This window comes from Xiphophorus couchianus, chromosome 9 (assembly GCF_001444195.1).
Source record: "Xiphophorus couchianus chromosome 9, X_couchianus-1.0, whole genome shotgun sequence".
NCBI classification, from domain to species: domain Eukaryota; kingdom Metazoa; phylum Chordata; class Actinopteri; order Cyprinodontiformes; family Poeciliidae; genus Xiphophorus; species Xiphophorus couchianus.
In genome coordinates, this window is record NC_040236.1 from 14,746,435 (window position 1) to 14,768,036 (window position 21,602).

The following is a 21,602-nucleotide window of genomic DNA, read 5'->3' on the forward strand; positions in this document are numbered from 1 at the left end:
AATCCAGCTGTAGATGTAATCCCTAATACTGTATTTGTACTGGTCTCTTTTCTTCACCCGATTTCACAATCACTTAGCAACCAGGATTTTGCTAAATTAAGTCGAATACTCTTTTACGACGACTCCTTCTACCATTTGATCTTTGTCTTGAGGCACTGAAAGCATCGTTCACCAGGCACTCCTGAACAAGTCAGATCCCAGGAATGAATCTTGTAACTGGCTTCATGTTTCTACTACTGTCTCTGGCTGTGCCACTTGTGCCAGAAGCAAACTGGAACAAGACCTCTCTCAGGCCTTATCCAACCCTTTCAAATCTCATCATGGTTACATGTAGCACTGAACTTTTTCATTGCTTTCCTCCCATTTGAAGGGAAAAGATTTGCACACTTCATTATCAACCTTTTTTTGAAAGCCTGTCTTCTCATTCCCCTTGATAAATGTTGTTCTGTAGCCAATCTCCTCATCATTTTTGTCTTTCATCTCTATGGATTCACAAAAGAAACTGATTGACGGCCACAGTATATTTACTTGGAAGGGCTGGATTTTCGTTTTGCTCTTGGTGTTCTGGTTTTCATTCAGATACTAACAGACAATGTAAACATATCAGTCAAGAACTTAAGTCGAGAAGGCCCATAATTCTCACTGCTCAGCCACCATTGGTCTCTTCAATTTGAAGCTGCCATAGTATATCAACTCTCTCTTTTTTCCTTTCATTGTTCTGAAAACCACTATTCCATCTCAACTGCAGCTGACCAGAAGAAGTGATCCCAATAAAGTCCAAATAAAAAAAGAAAAACACTAAAGGTTGTGGTGGCATGTCACAATAAGTTTAGTTCTGCAAAACACCACATAAACAAAGGAGCAAATGATAACTATGTAACCTAAATAATGTTTTGTCTATGAGGACGGTAAATGTGATATATCTTGAAAAACAACTGGTCTTAGCAGCAGAAAAAGAAATAAATAAAAAAATTAGCTCTATTTGTGAGAGCAGTGAATCCACGCTCCATGGTCACAGTCAAGTTATTCTCTGACCAAAACTGCAACTGATGTTGAGACTGATGAGAGGCTGAGCTCCTGCTGTGTGGTCCCACAGATGGTGTCGTGGTGGTTCCACTCTGTGTCAGAGATGAGAAGGTTGGGTGCGGCAACATGGCGCTTGTGCTCTTGAATTCATTATCTCAGACCGCGTCTGTTCCTGTGATCAGAGCCGGCACGGTCTGGATAACAGGACAGCAAAGTCTTCTCCATGGTGTGTACTGACACACACCATAGTGTTTTGTATTACAACTAGTTACTTGTTACTGGTAATTGACTGGTTTAAAATATACTGTGTAAACGCAGTATACACAGTAAGTCTGAGAAGCAAGATACAAATAGCACAACACTTAATTCTTTAATTAAACATAAACTTTTGAAAGTTATAAAATATGCTTTTTTTGCAAAATCATCATATGCTTTTCAAATGTGTTTTTCATGAAATGTCAAGTAGTTTTAATAATAGTGTTAATGTTACATCTCTGAATATAAATGTTTAATATTTTGATTTGAAATTTATTGGAATTTGAAATGCAGTTTTGTGATGGAATTAAAAAAAATATTTAGCAATTATGAAAATTACTTTTTTGAAAGTCTTTTTGAAGTAAATGTTTTTATTTACTGTCTTATGAGACTTACTGTTATTTTTGAATGCACTTAAATGACATTTTGTGTTATTGTGTTATTTTGAATATGTTGAGTTATTTTCTGCAACTGCTCAACCCATAAATGTTATGCTACAATTATATGTAAATGATGTTATTTTTATCTGCTGAATCTGTGTTATTTCAGCTTATTGCACATTTAAAATTCCCTTGGGAGAATTTAACTTCACACACATAACATTCCTTACAACAAGGGATTGCACTGAATGAGCTGTGATTTGTGTGATACCTAATCTAGCTAAATATATTTTTAATAAATGCAGTCATTAATAACTCTACTGAATTTAAGAAGTAAGCTCCAATTTATTTTATAGTTAATTGTTCCAAGGAGTCTACAGAGGCCTGAACTGGTACACGTCCATGCATTGTTGTCTAATTCATTCCTTCAAAATAAAAAAATACACAAAGATGTGTGTTTTTGACTGTCCCCCAGAAGTAACCAGAGCAAAACCCATGGAGGCGCAAGGAAAGTGGACAGAAAGGCTTTCTCAGAATTAAAGCAGAGATCTTCAAGCTGGTAACAACAGCTATTGCATACTCCACATGTAATGGGTGAAGATAAGAGCCTCACATTAAATCAGTCTTTACCAGTAGCAGTAGCATCACCTTATACTGCTAGCATAATTAAATTGAGCAAATTTATTCAGTGGTGAAAAAAATCAGAGAGGACTAATTGATTTTTCCACAGAATCGCCACTGCAAAAATGATTAACACAACAATTCCTAAAAATGAAATGCAACTGAAGCATTTTTAAATGAATGCTAAATCTTTTAAGTTGAGAGAATTTTTGTAGTAATTCACGACTGTATTTATCTGAGCTACGTGACCTAAAATAAATCTCACTTAGCCACTCTTAAAAATGGAGAAGAAAAGATAAAGTGCCATTTAAGGCAATGTCTGTCGATCTTCAAAAGTCTGAAAGTGAGTACAAGAAAAAACATCTGCAATCAGAGGAGTAGATGATAAACTGTCAGCTACTTTTTTTATTCTACTGTAATTAACTGTGACAAATAAGGTTGGCTCCAAGTTCATTTTATGATTACACATGGTAAGGAAAACTTTAATCCATCATATCAAGCAGCTTGAATTATGCTGCTGCTGAAATGACTTTTCAGCACTTTAAAATGTACCAAATGGAACAAAACAGAATAAAATTCAAAGGATGAATATTTTTGTATTCTCGTATGTATTTAATACTGTCTAGGATTGATGGCTTTTATAATTCATAGCGGTTTGGTAAAGTCATGCAGATCTTATGCATCGTTGCATGATGATGGGCCAACCTGGCGCCCCTTTAGTTAACCTGTCCAATGGCCATTTCAGGGGGATTGAAACCATGACTCTTGCTCTTTAGATTCATACATCCGCAAATTCTGGAGCAGACGAGGCCCCAGAGTGTTTACGTGCAGAGGACGCCCAGGCTAAACAGGAAGGGACAAAAAACCCTCACCTGGGATATAGAACAGAGCCCCACGTCCATGGTCCCTCTCTGTGGAGATCAGGTTTGCTAAAAGTCACTTAAATGAATGTCAATAAGCTAAAACACCTGCAAGTTACCACATTTAAATTTGCCGTCACACCTGCAGAAGAGTTTGTATCTTCAATAGACAGCGATCTGAACAGCATGACTGACAGATAAGCTTGTGAGCTGTCCAGACAGAAAAATAAATTCTCTCAAAAGCGAGAGAGGAGCGGGGAAGGCAGTGAGTTTGAAGTCAGGGAGCTGCAGAGTAGAGAAATGGTTCAGCCTGTATCAGAAACTTGGCGTTACCAAACAGTAACGTGGGTGGTAGTGAAAACCCAGTACCAAGATTTGACTTTGTGCATACACACCATAATCCCACACACTTCTCTGATGATGTCAGATTAGCATTAAGCATAAATTTAGACTTGTGTTTAAATCTGGAATTGTTTTCTAGGGGGCTGTGAAGGAAATGTAAACAGCGGAAGGTAGTGGCTGAGGGAGAGTTGCTGAGGGAGAGTTGCTGAGGGAGAGTTGCTGAGGGAGAGTGGAGGAGACGTTCTGTGCGTGGGTCTGTGTGTTTGTATCGCAGGGATAATGACATCAGCGGCTGGGCAGAGAGGAGGTGAAGGGGCTCTGGTCAGTGTGAAAGTTGGAGTCTGTTAACCAGACGTCTTCCGACTGCACGCCACACTCACAACGGAGCACTCAGCTTCTGGCAGAGAGCTGGAGGACTTACCAACGGTGTTCTGCCAAAAGCTGTCAACCCTTCTGGCAGCTTAAATGTTTCAGTGCAGAAGTCTGGAAGGAGAAAAGTATCAGTCACAGCAAACATTGGCATTTGATTTCAACACCGAAAGATTTCCTCTTCAAATGTATTGCTCTACATATCTTAAATGGTCCATACCTATTTTTATGCTATGTTCACAAGTCAAAATACATTTAAAATATATCCAACCAAACTTTTGTCTTTTTAGCTAATTAAAACAGGCTTTTGGTTCAAATGACTCATCGTTCAAAAAGCCTCAAAAGAAAAAAAAAAATAAGATTGAAATAAAGACCTGAATTTTTCTAACCTTCAGTGGGTTAAAATCCATCTCTGGATCAGCAGTCTGAACCTGGCTGTGCTCCACGCTTGTCTGACTGCTGCCAATTCTTGCAGTGAAATAGTGTGCAGGAATGACCACCTGCTTACTTTCCTTCAGATTCTATATTTATTTTTACCAGACACTACTGAGATGAGTGCTCCTTTTACACAGCTATCAGATTTTGGGAGCATAACCTTCATTCAAATTGAGGTGCGGGCAGCGCAGTCAATCATTTTTCCTCCACACACATTTCATTTCTACAAGTTCTGCTTCAGAGCATGCTTCCTGCTTATGTAACGTTTGCTTTTGGGTGGCTGAACTGGTAGAAACATAGAGCAGAACAATAGTCCAGATTGTTCTGCTCCAAGTGCAGAACAATCTGGACATAGAGCCCAAAAAGTAAACTGGCTGAGCAAGAGTGAACAAACATTTCATCAATAATCAATCACTTTTATTAGCTCTGGGTTTTTAAATGTAGTTGTTCTCAAAAACTTTCAGATAATCCAGGAGCGTCAAAGTCATTTTTATTTTGGGTCACATTGATATCATGAATGTCCTCAAAGGGCCGGTTGTGTTGTAATGTATTGGAAGAAAAAAACTCATTTAATAAATTGTTAAAATGTTAGTAGAGAGCTGTCTTTGCATTCAATAATTACTTCTTAAAATAAAATAATACTGAACATATTTTCACACTGATGTATTTTGGCAGTATACCAATAAAAACTGCTTTGATTTGCTATCTTGAAGGTTCGATTCGTGTGTCATTCTAGAGTCTAGAAGTCCACATAAAAAAGTTATGGTTGGCCAGATTTGGCTCCCGGGCTTTGAGTTTGACACGTGTGATATAAGCTGATAACTAGCTTAGCATCTTTATTTAGCATAAATACAAATTAGTTGGTCCGGACGTCCAGCTGGGGATAAGACCCAAATATACGTCACCGATCTTAAAATAAGACAGATCTTTAAAGGACCTTTAAAACTTCTACATGTTTACATTTGATGGTTGGTTACAAAGAAGCCATTGATTAAAATAATGTAATTATTTTTCATTTTAAACCACTTTGCTTAATAACATAATAATTAAAACAACAGCAATTAATAATAATATATATTTTTTTGTTTAAATATTTTGTGTAAAAGGGCGATGACGTTTGTGAGACTAGCATTGTTTTAAGAAGGAAGTCCACTGTTAGCCTAGTTGCTATCTTGAAGAAGTAACCTACTAGTAGTACTAATAAATGTAGTATTACTACTAAACAATATGCTACCTGTTATTTACCACAGGTAGCATATTTACCTTTTCATCCAAGTAAAAAAAATCATTTTGAAAATGTATAAAGATCTCACCATTAAAAGTGAGTTTTGATGGAAACATTGTTTAGTAAGATTACTAGTGTTACTGCACAGATTAGGAATGATTGCTTCTATGCTATGATTCTATGTGCATCACCAGAAAACAGTAAAATAATATAAGGAAAAATAAATAATCCAGCAGTTAAAGTACATTATACGTAGTTAAACCATAGTATTGTTAAACCATTGTTTAACCACGGGTCAAACGAAAATAAAATACCATTTGCACCAGCCACCATATAGTAGTTGAAATTGGAGTTAATTTATGATTTACTTTGGTCTTAGTCTCACTTTCGGGCTTTCTCTGCTACAGGTAAGATACAGTATTAGTCTGCTCACATCCTTCTAAAAGACTCTCACGTAAAAAAAACAAAAAAACCCTGAACTATCCCTTTAAAAAAAAATCAACAGTTGAGATTGGAAAAGGAAAGCTAATTGGTGAAACTTCGCACAGACTAAGTCTCATTGGTTCTCTTTCTATTCTATCAGAAGAGGTGGTCCTTGCTTTTTCTGCAGTCCGTCTTTGATCACTCTCACTCTTCTCTCCCTGCAATTCATTCTCCAGGGATGGACAAAGACTGTCCCTCCAACAAACGTAGCCGCTGCCTTTCAGGGGCAAGCGTCAGACTGTTGAGAGGTGAAGACAACGAGAGAGGAGCAGGGCGGCAGAGGAGACGAGAGGGAAGGAGATGTGGGGAGAAGAAAGAACAGAGGTGAAGAGAGGAGAGGAGCATGCGGTTTCACCCGCTCCGGAGGTCTCGGGCAGCCCCCTGCTCTCTGTACCCTGCCTCCAGAAGGCCTCATTCAGAGACTCACCTAATGAACACTCCTGCCCTCATTCAGCACCACAATGGAGTCCTCCACAGCCATTGAGCCAGCACACAAAGGAGAACATCGCCCCAATTAAACCCCATAGACAATGAGCAAGGGTAGGTGAAGCGGTGGAGGTGTGTGTGTAATATGTGCACGTATGAGGGGTCGAGCTGGGGGGTCAGCAGGGTAATGAACAGGCCCAAAGTAGCAGATCTCATTGGAGGTCTGATGAAGTGCTGTAGCCTCTGATGTTCTATTTGGATCAGTAAGAAGCAATTAGGTGCCCACTGGCAGAACATCCCAAACCTTTTGTACGCTGCAGTCTCAGCTCGCATGTGTTTGTGGGAGTGTGTTCTAAAGAAGAAATAGGAAGGGCAATGACAGAGTGCAAGCCACTTGAGTAAAATAGGAAACTTTGCGGGACCACTTTCTTTTAATATAGGATGAAACGGGAAGAGAGAGTCTGAGTCGACCGATACATAGATGGCAAATGTGAATGAAACATTTCACAAAAGTACAGAAGATATAAAACTCATAGAACCAATTAAAATTCAGAAAAACAATGGCGCTTTACTATCATATATCTTTCTTATTACTGGACAGAAGCTAAGCTAATGTGCAGCACTTTCTTGAAACTGGTTTTAGAAAGCTGCGGGAACAAAAATGTGAAAAAGGGAAGAGAAATCTCACTTTTGGCTTTTGATTTTTTCTGGAAATCAAAAGTATTTCAGAGCAAAATATATGACCAGATTTGGACCCTCATGTTCAAGCATAGGTCTGGTTGCTGAGTGAAGGAAGAAGTACAGAAAGACCTTTTTTGCAGTGATACAGTGGAGTAAAGAAATTAGTTGACTATCTATACCACATCCTTCAATGATGAAGGAAGAGAGGAAGATGAGCAACTGGAACATCTCTATTTTTTGGATTGAGTGTGTTGAGATGCACTGAAACTCATAAAATAAAAAAATTAAAAATCAGCAACCAAGGCATAAGCCATGGTTGAGTCAATAAATCGATAAAGCTCCAATACACAATACATTCGCTAGCAAATTACAGTGTTTGTGAATAAATGAAAAAAATAAACCTGTTAAATTAATACTATTTAGAAAATGAAGAAGAGTACGAAGAGGAAGATTATAGGAGAAGGCAGATAATGAATCAGACATCTGTTCTTTTTGGCTTCTTTGTCTTTAATTTAATCTTTGATTTGCAGATCTCTCTGAGTGGAGTTAGTATGATCTTTTAATCTTAATATGTTGTATATTCATTGCATGTGCTTGACATGGGTGAGTTTTTGCTGTTGCTTTTGGTAATAGAGGCTTGATTAATCCTGATATCCTGCTTTGTTCTTAGTCACAACTTCAGTGTATAAAACAGCTTTCTAAAACAGGACAGCTTTGAGATTTATTCTCATCCAGTGCCATTAGGACTACTTCAAAGACCCGGTACAGTACCAAACATAATTCCCTTAATGTTTCTTACGTAGAGCAGTCCTCAGGCTTCCATAATATTGTATATCTAATTATTGACACTGATGCTCCAAGTACAAGGTCTTTAGGGACGTGACATTTGACAGCGACACAGGCAGGCAGAAAAGCCAACAAAGGCCAGAACAAAGGCAGGAGCTGGGCCATGATAATGCAGCTCGGGGCAAATCCCTCTCATGAATACGGCAGCTTTGGAGGCGATAATGGAATCGTTGTTTATCCATGAGACATGTGCATATACTGGATCTGTTTTTGAGTACTTACTTTTAAGGATAACTAGTTTGACTCCGTGTGTGTATTCTGTCTTTTATTTATTGCTGCCCCTTTCATGCACTTTCATGTTAAGGCATTCATACTTCTCCATCTGCATGTCTTGCGTCCCAGTGGGGTTGAAAAGTCAATCAACAAGTCTTTCAGGGAAGCAGGTCGCAAATTCTGCCAAGCAATCGATACCTCATGCCCGTGGGAGCCATGCTTAGTCAGAGGGGACAATGCAAAGCTGCTTAAATCCCTCGCACTACTTTTGACAGCTGTCTGAAGGGGACAATCTTTTATTGCGTTTGTGCAACCTCTTAGATATCCCTTGACTAAAAGTTGCTGAAGGCAGTATAATGGGCTTGACTCAAGGGGAACAACAAATGACAGCAAAAAGCGTCAGTTTTTGGGGTGAACCAACACATGTAACACGTTATCGATAGTGACGACAGCGACAAAAGTTGAACATTATTTAATTTTCCTCACTCGTGAGCTAAAAATGTCACAGATCACATGGTGTCAGGAGGCTGAGCGACTGTCGCCTCGTCACACACGTTCCACAGGAAATAGAGAGCGAGCGAAGTCACTCCCCGGGTGTCAAGCCCCATAACACTTGCCAGATGATTTTATGTCCCTACTTTACTCTTTAAACAATGTAATTCAAATGTTTGGGTTTAAGGTACATGTACAATTGTGCACAAGGAACATTTTTAATTTTTCTGTGTGCATAAAAATTGATGTTAAACGTCTTTATAGTTTGAATTGGTTGGTTTTCGAAGATTAACAATCCTACTAAGATTTTGAAGAAAACATAAATGTTTTAATATCTTCTCCTTGATTCTTTACTTGTATAATTTGACAAAGTTATTTATCTCTGACTTCTTTATCATTTGACCACAAACTTTGTCTGTTTTGTCCTGTTTTTGACACTTGACCTGTGGATCGACTGTCAGTTTAAGTTTCTTTCCGACATGTCCAGGGCTTACGATATTGTTTTATAACCCATGATTTAAACTCATCCACATCTTTGTTTCTGAGCTGCTCACTGTAATATTTTGTCTTTACAATGCTGTTTGTTTGCTATATATATATATATATATATATATATATATATATATATATATATATATATATATATATATAAATTTTATTTTATTTTAAATTAATGTTTGGTTGTTTTAATATGAAAATACAAGCGACATGATTACATCAAAGTCACTGTAGAACATTAGCTCTGTTTGTTGTTAGCTTCCCTTTAAGTTGCTAAGGAGCAACAGCTTCACTCTCTATCCAGCCAGGTTTTGAAGGAGCAAGCTTTATTTTATTCTGCCTCCAATTTACCCTCTCAGTGACCTCCCACCCTTGCCCTGTTGGTGCAGCGTTCCTTTCTTTATTGCTCAAAGCCATATTGTTTTCAAATGAGAAAGGACATAAATACTTGCAAATATTCAAGAGTCTTACTTGAGTGCAACTGAGAGTTGTAATAAATCAGAGCCTAAGAAGAGGAGTTCCACCACTATGTCCATGTGTCTCTGTGAGTTCTGTTTTTTGTGTTTGAAATTGTGTTTTCCTTTGAGTGACATAAGATGTTCTCTCGCTCCTTAAATCTCCTAATCTCCGTTGTCTTTCTCACCGGAGAGACCTCCTCCTTTCTTCTTCTTTGGTTCCTGTGCCTCCCAGGGCTTCCTACAGTCATCAAGACGAAGGACTGCTCAGGGACCTTGACGATTGTGGTGAGGGTAAAGGTTTAAAGGAACAGGGCGAGTATCATGTTCTCCTTCTCTCTCCTACTACAGATTTATGGGGGCTCAGTACTTCTCTAAATATTTGCCTTTCCCCCTGTACTGTGGGAGATTGATGGCTTTTGATGTGGGGGGCAGGTTGATGGAGAGTGGCGGTACAGAGGCTCAGGGTGTTGGGATGGAGGGCTGGATAATTAGGATTGAGAAACTTCACAGAACTTAGGGCTGAGAAACTGATTCTCCTGATGAGAGGTACTGCAATTTGGCTTATATTTTAAGGTATGTTTCTGCTATGAATGTTTCAAAACTGGAAAATTCTAATTATTTTTAGGGTATAATAACAAAAACTTAGATCTAATGATTTACTGCTAATAGTAGGAGAGTAATTACCTATAGTAATTGTCGGTATGTTTAAATTTTTCAACAGTATTGCAAAAACATTCTATTAAATGTCAATCCATCCATCCATCCATCCATCCATCCATCCATCCATCCATCCATCCATCCATCCATCCATCCAAAAAAAATCAATCTTACCAAAGAGCATAAGTCCAGAGGGCCTATTCTTTTCTGGGTTCTCGCTGGTAAATCTTTGTTTGTCTCAGAGACCAAAGTTTTTTTTTCTACACCTCAAATGAAAGTTGCACCTGGAAAGCTCCTTAATGGTTGTCAGGACAGGTACTCAGGTTTGGTGCTATCCAGTTTGGTTTCTCCCACACACTTTTTGAACCAACCATAACACGTCATTTAAATTTCCACTGAAAATGATTTTAATATTTTTTTTGAGAAGTGTGTGATGCATCACAGGTTAATAGAGTGTTTTAACTGAAGAAGAATGATTGTGTGGCCAATTTTACACAGTGTCAAAAGTGTAAGGAAATGTATAATCTTTGTGTTGTTGTTAAATATTGTTTTTTCACTCAAATTTTCATACTGGCGCATGTATATTTAATAGGCAATAAAATCCTTATTGAGAAGCAGCTTAATGCAATAGAGCATTTATAGTATACTATCATAACTTACCCAACTAATGTAAGAAAAATTAGGACCGTTATGCTTACAAAGCAAATCGCTAACTACTACAACAAAAACAAATTGCTATAAACAATTTATAAAATGTTTGTAACAGGAGACAAAGCAAAACTTCTTCCAATTAATGGCCATTTAACACTGCCATTAGTCATCATTATCATTAGTAATTATTACTGAAAATCAAATATGAGATCCTAAGCAGCTAAATATAATCAACAGTTAGTATTGTGAATTATTAATTAACAGTAAGGCTACATACCTATTTGGTTGCTTTTGTAGTAACCAAATAGGCAGCATCAGGACAAAGTATAGCAATGCAACAACACAGAATTTTTGTGATATATAACAGAAATTATATGTAGAATTAAAATTGAGATTAACTAAAACTTCTGAGAACTGATAAAATGTCTGCTGTTATTATTTACATATCAAAATACTCTGATCATCACATTTTTATTTTTTTTTACATACAGAAATAGAAATGCAACTTAATCTACATGCCCCACTTTTACCGAATAAAACCTTAGAGACGAACTGTCTGACTCCTGGCTTTATAAAATAGAAAAGTCATTCTGATAAGCATTTTTGTGATTTCTTGTGTTTGGGTCCCTGGTATGAAGCGTTTTGTTTATAGCTGCTAAATGAGAGCAGGTGTGGATGAAATCGTAATGCTTGGGAACTGGAAGGGAGTCAAAAAGGGGAAAAGGTGAACTGACCTGGAGCCGTTTTGACTTTATTCTCCACTTAAGCCTACAGAGTCCAACAGTTTATCTGCAACAAAGCCCTCAGACATGGCAAGCATAAAAGGTCCCAGTACACTTACTACTTCTCGCTATTTTTTCACGTTAACAACTCTGTGTCAAGGGGTAAGTACTGGAGACCTACCTCTGAACTTTCTCTATAGTGTTGCTCTTTCTCCTACAAACGTACGCACATGCACCCCCACATACACGCCGGCAGACCTGGCAACAACCTTTTTTGACACACTTACAGACAGAAGTGAGTTCATTAAAACATACAGATACTGAACCCATTTACGATAAACCTTCAAATCCAGCACACATAGATGTTTTTTTAAAGACTTATGCCTCTCTGGTTCTTATTTGCCCTCCTCAAGGCATCCATTGCTCCAAAGCAGTGCTGCGTTAGTGACACAGAGGGGAAAGGGGAGGAACAGAAAGGTCATTCGGATGACTAATGGCAGAATTCACAGGAAACTCCAGGAACATTCCTCCTCAAATTATGCTATTAGCTGCTTTAGGGAGCAGAGCGCATGAATAAGCGAGAGAGTGATGGTGGGAGGGGAAAAACACAGCCATGAATAATATGTGTGTGGGTAGGTGGGAGGAGGAGATGGTGGGTCTTAAAACAACAGAAAAAGAAAGAGAAAGGGACTTGTAGTCATTTGGCCTCCTGTTGCGTATTGGAATGCGGTGCCCTGGCATTTACACGTTTGCGTGATTTATTGGCACTTGCGTCCCCCCTTCTGTTTCTGTCAATGCAGGCCTCTCAGAGCCAGGAAAAAGCCCTAAGCCCAAGGAGACAGCGGGCCTGGGCTTTTCTCCCTCCCCCTTGCACCTGTTCTCCTGGCAGGGTAAATGATAGCCTGTAATTATGTGTGAAAGGGGTTCTGCTGGATAGCTGGTGTGATAGTGTCAATCCGCTAATGTTTTATATTGGACTCTGTATGATCCCATGAGTGTCAGAGGGACAGCTCTCAATGAAGAGGGATGTACATGTGTTTGGCCTCTGCTGTTGCTGCTGTGTGTGTGATTGTATGTTGATGTGCTGGACAGTGCTGACTGGGTTTGGTGTTTTATATAAATTTTAGAGCTAAAGGGTTATTTCAGTTCAGTGAAATTGAATTTTGTGAAATCTTTTTTGAAAAGTCAGAGCTTTGGAGAAAGCACCATACCTGGCTTTCTTTTCCACCAGTGCTATGAGCCGGCAGTTTTAGGAGCTGCATTGAGCCACTCTTCTCCACTCCACTCCCAGCAAGGTGGGCCTCTTTTGAAAACCTCTGTTACAGGTTTGAGGTACCATGAGAGCATACAGTTTTACAAAATGATTTATTATTGTAGCACAACTTCATCCAGGACCACAAAGACCTGAAAACTGTTTCATATAAATGGAATAATTCTTTAAAAGCAGCTTTTAAATGCTAATTTTGCCATAAAATGTGTTTAATAGCTTAAAGAAATAAATGTGACAAAACAATGAGGAAAAATCTAAAAGCGGACATACAGTACATTTTCAGCACTGTGCCATTTAAAGGAGATTTCCAAATAAGAAAAAATAAAAATTATCACAAAATAGTTCATTTGGAAAGGTAAACTAAACTACAAATTAAAGGAAGTGGAAATGTGTGCGTGCATGTGTGTGTGTGTGTGAGCCTGTTTTACTGGAGTGTACTCAGTACCTTATCACAAAGAAAACAAAAGAACGTCTTGGAGAGAGCAGTCTAGAAAAGTACCACATTTAACATGTGGTACTTTTATATGGATTAAGCATATAAAAGAAGACAGACAAATATAAAAACCCTTTCAGCTAAAAGAAAAATGGTGTCCACACACTTAGAATAACAGCTCAAGGCAGTCAGCATTTTGCAACAAATATTGACAGTGAGTGAATTAGATTACTAAACCATGAAATTTGTGGAAAAAATGGTACGAGTCACAAGAATGGTAGCATTTTTGTTAGGTCCACTAATCAGCTTTCTGAAGAATTGTTGCCTGCTTGTCTGGAAAAATGATGTACTGCATTTAGCATTGTTACATTGGAAATTTTTACATTTTCTTCAAGTATGCTTTTGAGAGTGACTTGCAAATGCCAGCAGTTAATCTCCACTTAGTAATTAAATATGGATTACTTACAAGACAGCATTAAAATTTACGTTTGCTGTTGCATTTCCCATATCTCCGCTATTGGAAAATAAGACGTAGCTTAGCAGTTGGACAGAAGGGGAAGGAAAGTATATGTTAGGTCCTCTTTGGTGGTTATAGTGTGGGAACAGACCGGTCTCTCACTCATCCATGAGACAGGCTAGGAGAGAGGAAAGTTTTTTGTTGTTTTGTTTTGCCAGGAAATGTGCCCAGTATTGCATATATACGGTAGGGGTGTGCATGTGCACGTGCAGGCGTGTGTGGGCGTGGGCGTGTAGGCGTGTGTGTATGGGTGTGTGTCTTCACAGCAGTTAGTGTATGAGGGAAACCACAAAAAGCTAACATTTATCTCCATAAAATGAGGGAATGGTGTGCTCCACCTGCCTGATACAGAGAAAATCATAAAGCACAGCAGTCAGACAAAAACACCAAAGATTTCTACAGCCACCACTAACTTTGTGGGCCATCTAACAGGGTGTGTGTGTGTGTGTTTAGGATAAGAAGGAAAAAGACAGAGCAAGAGAGGGAGAGAGATTGTAGTGCGACACTGTGTGAGTCATGGAGAGGCTGCAGGTGATTGGTCAGGAAGTGGTCATGTTATTATCTCTAATTGAGGGGTAATTGTGGAGCCTAGTTTACCGTACTGTATGTGTTAGTGTGTGTGGGGGTGTATATGTGTGTGTGTGTCTTTCTATGTGTCTGTGTTTGTGTTTAGGTGTATGCAGAGTGGAAAATTACATCTAGAGTTTAGGCTTGCTGTGATTAAAAACAAAACAGAGTAAACAGTGGGGTTTAGTGGGCAGTGGTGGGAATGGTGGAATGGTGTGTGTCCTGTCTGCTTGATGGTGTGCTGCTGTTCTCAACCTTTAGGCTGGGGTGAAAACAGTCTATATACAATATACTCAAGTTGCCAAATGTACTCTGTGTTCTTATGATAATTAAAATGAAATATACTATAGATTGATCGTCCAACGACAGATAAGCGTTTGAAAAACATCATAAAGTAGGACCTCCCAGAACACTTGTAGAACATTTTAATTCACGAGGTCAGATCAGTTAAATTACACAGAGAAAAAGATCTCAAGCAGTCATGGGAACAAGAGACTTTCCATAACTCCCCGAATAGTTACAGGAAAAAACAAAGTGCACTCTTGCTGCTTCCTGTGGATTTAGGAAGGAATAGCAGCAGGTGGTTGATAAAAAAAAAATTTATCAACTGATGATCCGCAAGGCTGATCAGTTCTATAAAAGTTACCAATAACCAGTGGAAAACTTTTAAAACAGCTGCCAGCTTTCTGAGCAGGACTCCAAGACACCCAGGAGCTTTTATCTCTCTTCACAGGTCTCAGTTAGCAAGTTAAATGTTACACTAGAAACATAAGAATAAAACTGCCATCATCTATATTTCTAAATTTGCGTCTGAATAAACCACAGATTTTACAACCCATTGAATAATGAGGTGTACAGCTTTCAGATTGTTCCTTCATTCTTGTTTATTAAATAAAGGTTTAGAATCTGATGTATTATTTTTTCAAACTTTCATATTTCTGATGTCCTGATAGATAACTGATAGATAGAAATGTTTGCTTTTTGTCACTCAAAGACTCTGTGGAGTATTCCCAGACTGCGTTCAGATCCATAAAGTTCATAATATTATATTTACACCACAACATAATTTGATACTCATTTGTATAAAATGCGCATCTTTTCTAGTTTGATCACATGCTATCACTACTTTATTAACTTGTAACTTTGAGAGATGTTTTATCTCACAATACCTATTTTTCACAATGAGGACATGACATTTTGGGAACTGACACCTCTGCAAGTTTGTTGCAATGCCATTAGGCATCTATAAAATATGCACACTAATTGTAAAGTCCTCAGCACAAACAGTAAATGACGGACTCCTCTCCCTCATTCAGTCCCTGTTCCCATTCCTACAAAAATAGCCGAGGGAGGTGTCATTGTAGTGCGACTGGTGGTGTGACCTCACAGTGCTGATGGGCTGCCCTTGGGATGGGTTAGGGGTACTCCAAGGGTAATGAGGTAAGACAGGCTTTTGTCAAGTGATCTAATGCCACTTGGCACCACTCAGCTCCTCATAATGTCTGCATCCTGAGGTTCAGGGTTTTTCTAGGTCAAAAGATGGTCCTTTTCAAACCAATTTGGGTTTTCGCTGCATAAAGACGTTATAATGTTTCCTCAGGTAAAACAGCAAATAATTAATCTGTGGTACAACAAGCCATCACAACACAGAAAAATTCTGAAAAATCCAACCTTCATTTTGAGTGCGTTTATTAAGTGGAGAGTCTCATGTTGAACCAAATATGATCCAAAAAAATGTTCATTCTATTATTATTGATCATTTGAAAAATTATTTATATTAAAATTACTATATTAAATATAAATGCATTATGTTAATTTCTATATTGTCAATTTGATCAGAGATTTTCTTGGAACTTATATGTACTAATCTATAACTTTGTTTTTCAAAGAAATCAAAATATGTCTTTTCCTAACCAAGAGAAATATGACAGGAATCATTTCTTGCAGCTTCTTGCCTCTAGGCTGAAAATGCCTAGAGGCAAGGCTTTACCATTACAGGTTAAGAGGATGGTGAGGGAGGTACAGTAAAATCTCCAAAGCTCACTCTTAGAGAACTGCAGGAAAGAGTGGCATCTTAGGATCACATAGTTTCCATAACAACCCTTAGACATCTTCTTGTCCAAATGGCTATTTAGGATTACAAAAAATGTACATTGAAATAGAAATATGTGGAGTTTGCTCAAATTTACCAGGATATGTGAACTGGTAAAAATATGTGTAGGATTTTAAAACCAAAAAACACACAGCAGTCCACTGCGACAGACTGGCGACCTGTCCAGGGTGTACCCCGCCTCTTGCCCGGAACGTCAGCTGGAGATAGGCACCAGCAACCCTCCCAACCCCACTGGGGGACAAGGGTGTACAGAAAATGTATGGATGAATGGATGGACAGCAGTCCACCGTAAAAAACGCTTAGGGACCATGTTCTCCATTACGCGGTATATTGTAAATGTATGGGCCACTAGGTAAAACTGACAGAAACTTTTGTTTGGACTGTAATGTGATTTGGAGCTGTTGAGTTGTTAGATTTCTTTGTGCTGTGGAAGTCAGTGTTGTTGGAGAAATGGAATTTTATGTGTGTGGCAGCGCTGTGAACAGTGGGTTGTTGAGCTATCCAGCCAGAGGACCTCTCTCGACTGGTAATTAAACCTACCAGCTCGGTCCACTTGTGGCTGTCACCCAGGTTCCTCTGGCTCTCTGGGCCGGCTAACACACTTGCAGGGAAAACATTAGCATAAGTAAACTCTCTACTGACAATTCTCACCATCCCTTTTCCTCTCCTTCCTTATATTACCCTTTTTTTGGGTTCTGTTTTTTATCTTTTTTTCATCTTTTCCCCTCTCCCTAAGCAGTAGGGAAAACATCACTGCCATGATGGAGAGAGGGAGGATAACAATGAAGCAGCAGCAAATCCCACTTATTGTTAGTGCTGGACCCAATGGATGGGGAGAGGGCTAATGTAATTGTCCAAGCCCTCCTCACTGTTGATATACGCTCTTCAGAAGGTGAGGTGATTTAGCTAAAAGCTATCTGTAGGCCAAGTAATTAGACACACCATTCAGAGCCACATTAGCTCCTGTCATTGTGTCCCTTACACCTTGTGTGAAAACAAACACACAACAATCATTCTCACTCACACACACTCTCACAAACCATCCTCAAGCTCAGGCATTACCAGACCACTCTGGGTGTTATTCAAACCATTAGCAGGGAGCAGAATGTTCTGGGATAGGAACAAGTGTGTATAAATTTCTGTGTGTTCAAAAAGGGAACTTCACACATTTGCTGTGTTTACCCTCACGTATCATCACTGTCAGGCTGTTTCTGGTGGCTGACACTGGCATCCTAAGATCGAGTTGAGGTTCTGCAACACACTTGACTCCCCTGAAGCATCCCTTGTTCCCCATCTCCCACTCTGACACTGTGCACTCCCATTAAATCAATTAAGCCAATCCAACACTCACCTGAAAACAGATGGGGCAGAGCAGAGCAAGGCACCGTGCCCCCCTGTCGTTCAGCGTGTACTTCAGTGGCATTCTAACCTAAAACCCATGGAAATTGGAGTGAACTGTGTTGGATTGTTTCGCCATACTCACTCCAGGATAATGCTTTCTGTAGAGGCTCGTTTACGTTTTCGACCCTGAGATGAATAACAATATGTCCAGTCTGATTTCTGTTTTTTTTCTTATGACTGTATAGATGAACCCTGTTGGTAGTTTGTAGCAAAACGATCACGCATGCCTAGAAATAAACATTTTGAAGACAACTATTGTTTTATTTGAAAAATGTCTGTGTGCCCACATATTACAGATATTTTTCTATATATTTTTTTTTTTATTCCCCATGTTTGAAAATTATTATTTGTATGTTTGGTAAGAAGCTTACACAAAAAAAACATTGTTGACTCATAGATGTATTTTAGAGGTTAGGTTAATGTGTCTAATAACAAAAATGCTCCATGCAAGTTGGCTGTGCTTCATATGAAAACGAATGACTGTCCATCACACTCAGATTTATTCTGCTATGGTTAATTTCCCCATGCAACCATCAAACAAGTAAAATTTTTGCTCTGTCATTTTGGCTCTGAAATCGTTTTAACCTCTGACCACTAAGCATTTACTTTACACTCTTCTCAGCCTGTAAATGTACCAACATTGAAGATTTTCACAAATTTGTCTGTCTCTGGTGTCAGGAGACTGTAAAACAGTGAAAATCGCTTTATAATTCAACCAAATGAACAACTAGTAGAATTACTAGTTAGCTCTGCTCCGCAAGCACTGGGAGAAGTTTGTTTTTATGTAATCTAAGTGGATAGCTTTTAACCCCCCTCATTCCCCCTTTAAAATGATTCCCTTTTCCCTTATTTTCCACCATGCACTCCTCCCTCTCCCCTCTGCTCTGCTCTGCTCTCTCTTTATGGGGACACCGGATTCCCTGACAGTTTGTTTTAAATTTGACCGTGCAGATGTTTCTCTGGGTGACTGACTTTTATAGCTTAGAAAAGATTATATCAGCTTTTCCTAAGATTTTGTTACTGTATTTAGAGAAAAAAAAAAAGTATGGAGAGTGAAAAGGAGGGGCAGAAGGGTTTATGGAGAGGAGGGGATGAACGGAGTGGCAAAAGGAGGGCAACAACTCTAAATCCTGGGTCTTCATGGTCCTGTAGCAGCACCGGCTGAACAGGGACCTGCTGGGGAGCAAGGAGGATGGGGGAGAATGAGTGGGCAATGGGGGAATGCATGGAAGACATGAAAATTCACAGCAGCCAGGTTCACTTAAGCGCATTAGACACAGATTCTTTGAATTATAAACAACAACACAACCGTCAAAGTTAAGGATATTGGTTTTTGATAGGCAGCTGGGGTTAAAGCCCACACAGGTCTCCACAGGGATGTTTCAGCGAGTATCTTTTTTCTATTTTGATTGGTACAACACCTTTTCACATTTTTTTAAAATAAAAATGTGAAATGAATTTGAGTAGATACCCATACATCAGATCATAAAATCTACAGGATAAAAGCAAATGATCGGAAATTATTTTCTTTTTCAAAACTGAACAAGTAATTTACAACAAAGCAGCAAAATGAAAAATATATACATTTCGAATCCAGAATTAGTAATGCAAAGTGAACATCCCAAGTTGCCTTAGGGATGATGGGAATAGCAGCACAGCATATGGGGATTGGTTCAAAGATGTGAGTTTCAGGGTCGTTTGTCTGCTTTAGAAAACATTATGTTGGATGAGCAACATTTGATTCTGATGTGGATTTTTCAGCAACTGCGAGTTTTTCCCTAAGGAATGAAATGCAGCTGCAAGAGCTTCAACTATATACTTTGATAATCCATAATCCTGCTGAAGTGGAGACCAGGGCTGAAACACATGGTGCTGAGAAGAATTACCATCTTCAGAACTTAATCTAATTTTTAAGTTAAAACAAAACTGAAACACTTCTGTTTAGAGTGACTTGTTAAGTTAAGAAGACAGGTGATTTGAAAAAGGAGTACATAATCCATACATTAGAAGAGCTTTGCTTTTCACATAGAAGTCAAGACTAATTAATTAGGTCATTCATCCTAATTCTTTAAAAAGGCAAAATGCATGAGTGGCAACTGCTAATGTTTCCTTACAAAAATATGCAAAATGACAACTTAAAAGATTAAAGATATGGAGGGGAGCCATTTAGGTTGGCTTCAACTGTAGCTCTGAGGGATTTTAATGAGAGAAGAGGAAAAGGGCGATGTGGGGATTCTCTTCACAGGTTCGGTCTGTTTGTTTAAGCGAAAGCTCAGATTACGTTAATTAAACCGTGGCTTTCTGCTCCACTGTAAGGGTGTAATGCATACGTTATCAGACTGCATGGCAGAGACATTCTTGTACCGCCTGTCTGCTAGCTGACTGGTGTGCTGGCTGACTCCCCGTCGCCCCAGTTGACTGATCTGATGGCCCCAGTGGATTACTGGGAGATCAAAAAGCGTGACGTGAAATTTGCTCAGACAAAAACAAAATTCATATCCAAAGTTAACGAATGAGTAGCACGGGATAAGTAACAGGAAATAATACTTCTCCGATTACATTTCTGCAGCACTGACTGGGGTAAATTACAAATGAAGTTAATTGTTCATCAGTTCCAGTTGTGGTTCTGGTTCTTGTAGCAGCATCAAAACAGCTCTTAAAATTAGAGCTATACTTACTTGCTGTATGAGAGGAAATTGGGCTTGGTGTTTGTAATTTTCCAGCTGTGGTTGCCCACCAAAGTAGAAGAAAAACATAGGAAATGCTAAGAGATGTGACAATCATTGCTTAGGCTTATGAGGTCTTATTGTAACCTTGACTGACCTACTGTTTGTTGTTCATAAACATTACACTAAAACCAAACGTGGAGTCAGTAAAAAATCACTGTAACAGGCTGGTAGTTATCTTTCAGTAAGAAACAGTGTGAGGCTTTTATTTTTTCTTGTAACTCATGTAACTGTGACAGCTGTCCCGACTGTCACACGCAGACACTGTTGGTAATGGTTTTTTGTTTTCCCTTAATATTACTTTATGTATTGATTAGTGAGTAGTTTAGATTTTTATCTTTAAATTTGTTTTCATTAGTCTGACTCTTTAGTTAACTATTTGTTGTGCACCCATTTAGTTAACTTTATGTGTCAGTTCTTTGTATATTTTGTTAAATACAACAAATTAATTATTTTTCTTTTGAGTTACCAGTTTCCTCTGGACCTGTGGCTGAAAATCAGAGATGAGCTCCAGCTGATTGGTGTCCATATATGGTTGTCAAACTTCCTCAGCAGACCATTCCATTTGTTCACCAGGCGAGGGGGAAATTTGGTCTTTAGTTTAATTTTACCATTTATTTAATGTTTCTTCTTTTGGAAAGTTAGTTAAATTCTGATATTTATTTCATTTATAGATTTAGTAATATTCTGACCAATATTTGTTAGGTTTTTGTGTGTTTATTTAACCCCTAGTGTGTGTTAATGGTCTGATCAGCCACTATTTAAGTTCCCCTCATGTGTTGTTTGTTAGGTCAGTTTGTGCTTGAGTTTGTTCTGTTACCACTTGAGTTGTATTTTGTTATGTTGACCTCAGTTCGGGCCCAATTTATCATTTTTGGATTCTTTTTGTTAATAAGTTAAGATTATATTTTGAATTTTCATCAACGTCTCTCTGG

At 38.6% G+C, this 21,602-nt stretch overlaps 1 long non-coding RNA gene across 1 annotated transcript; it reads right to left on the minus strand.

The window, feature by feature from the left end:
• Positions 1-1,875: 1,875 nt before the first annotated feature.
• On the minus strand, positions 1,876-21,322 carry LOC114150316 (uncharacterized). Its single transcript, XR_003596712.1, has 4 exons — positions 20,899-21,322; positions 15,633-15,640; positions 3,314-3,319; positions 1,876-1,886 (listed from the first exon to the last, which is right to left on the minus strand). It is a non-coding gene; the product is annotated as an uncharacterized LOC114150316 (long non-coding RNA).
• Between the last annotated feature and the right edge of the window lie 280 nt (positions 21,323-21,602).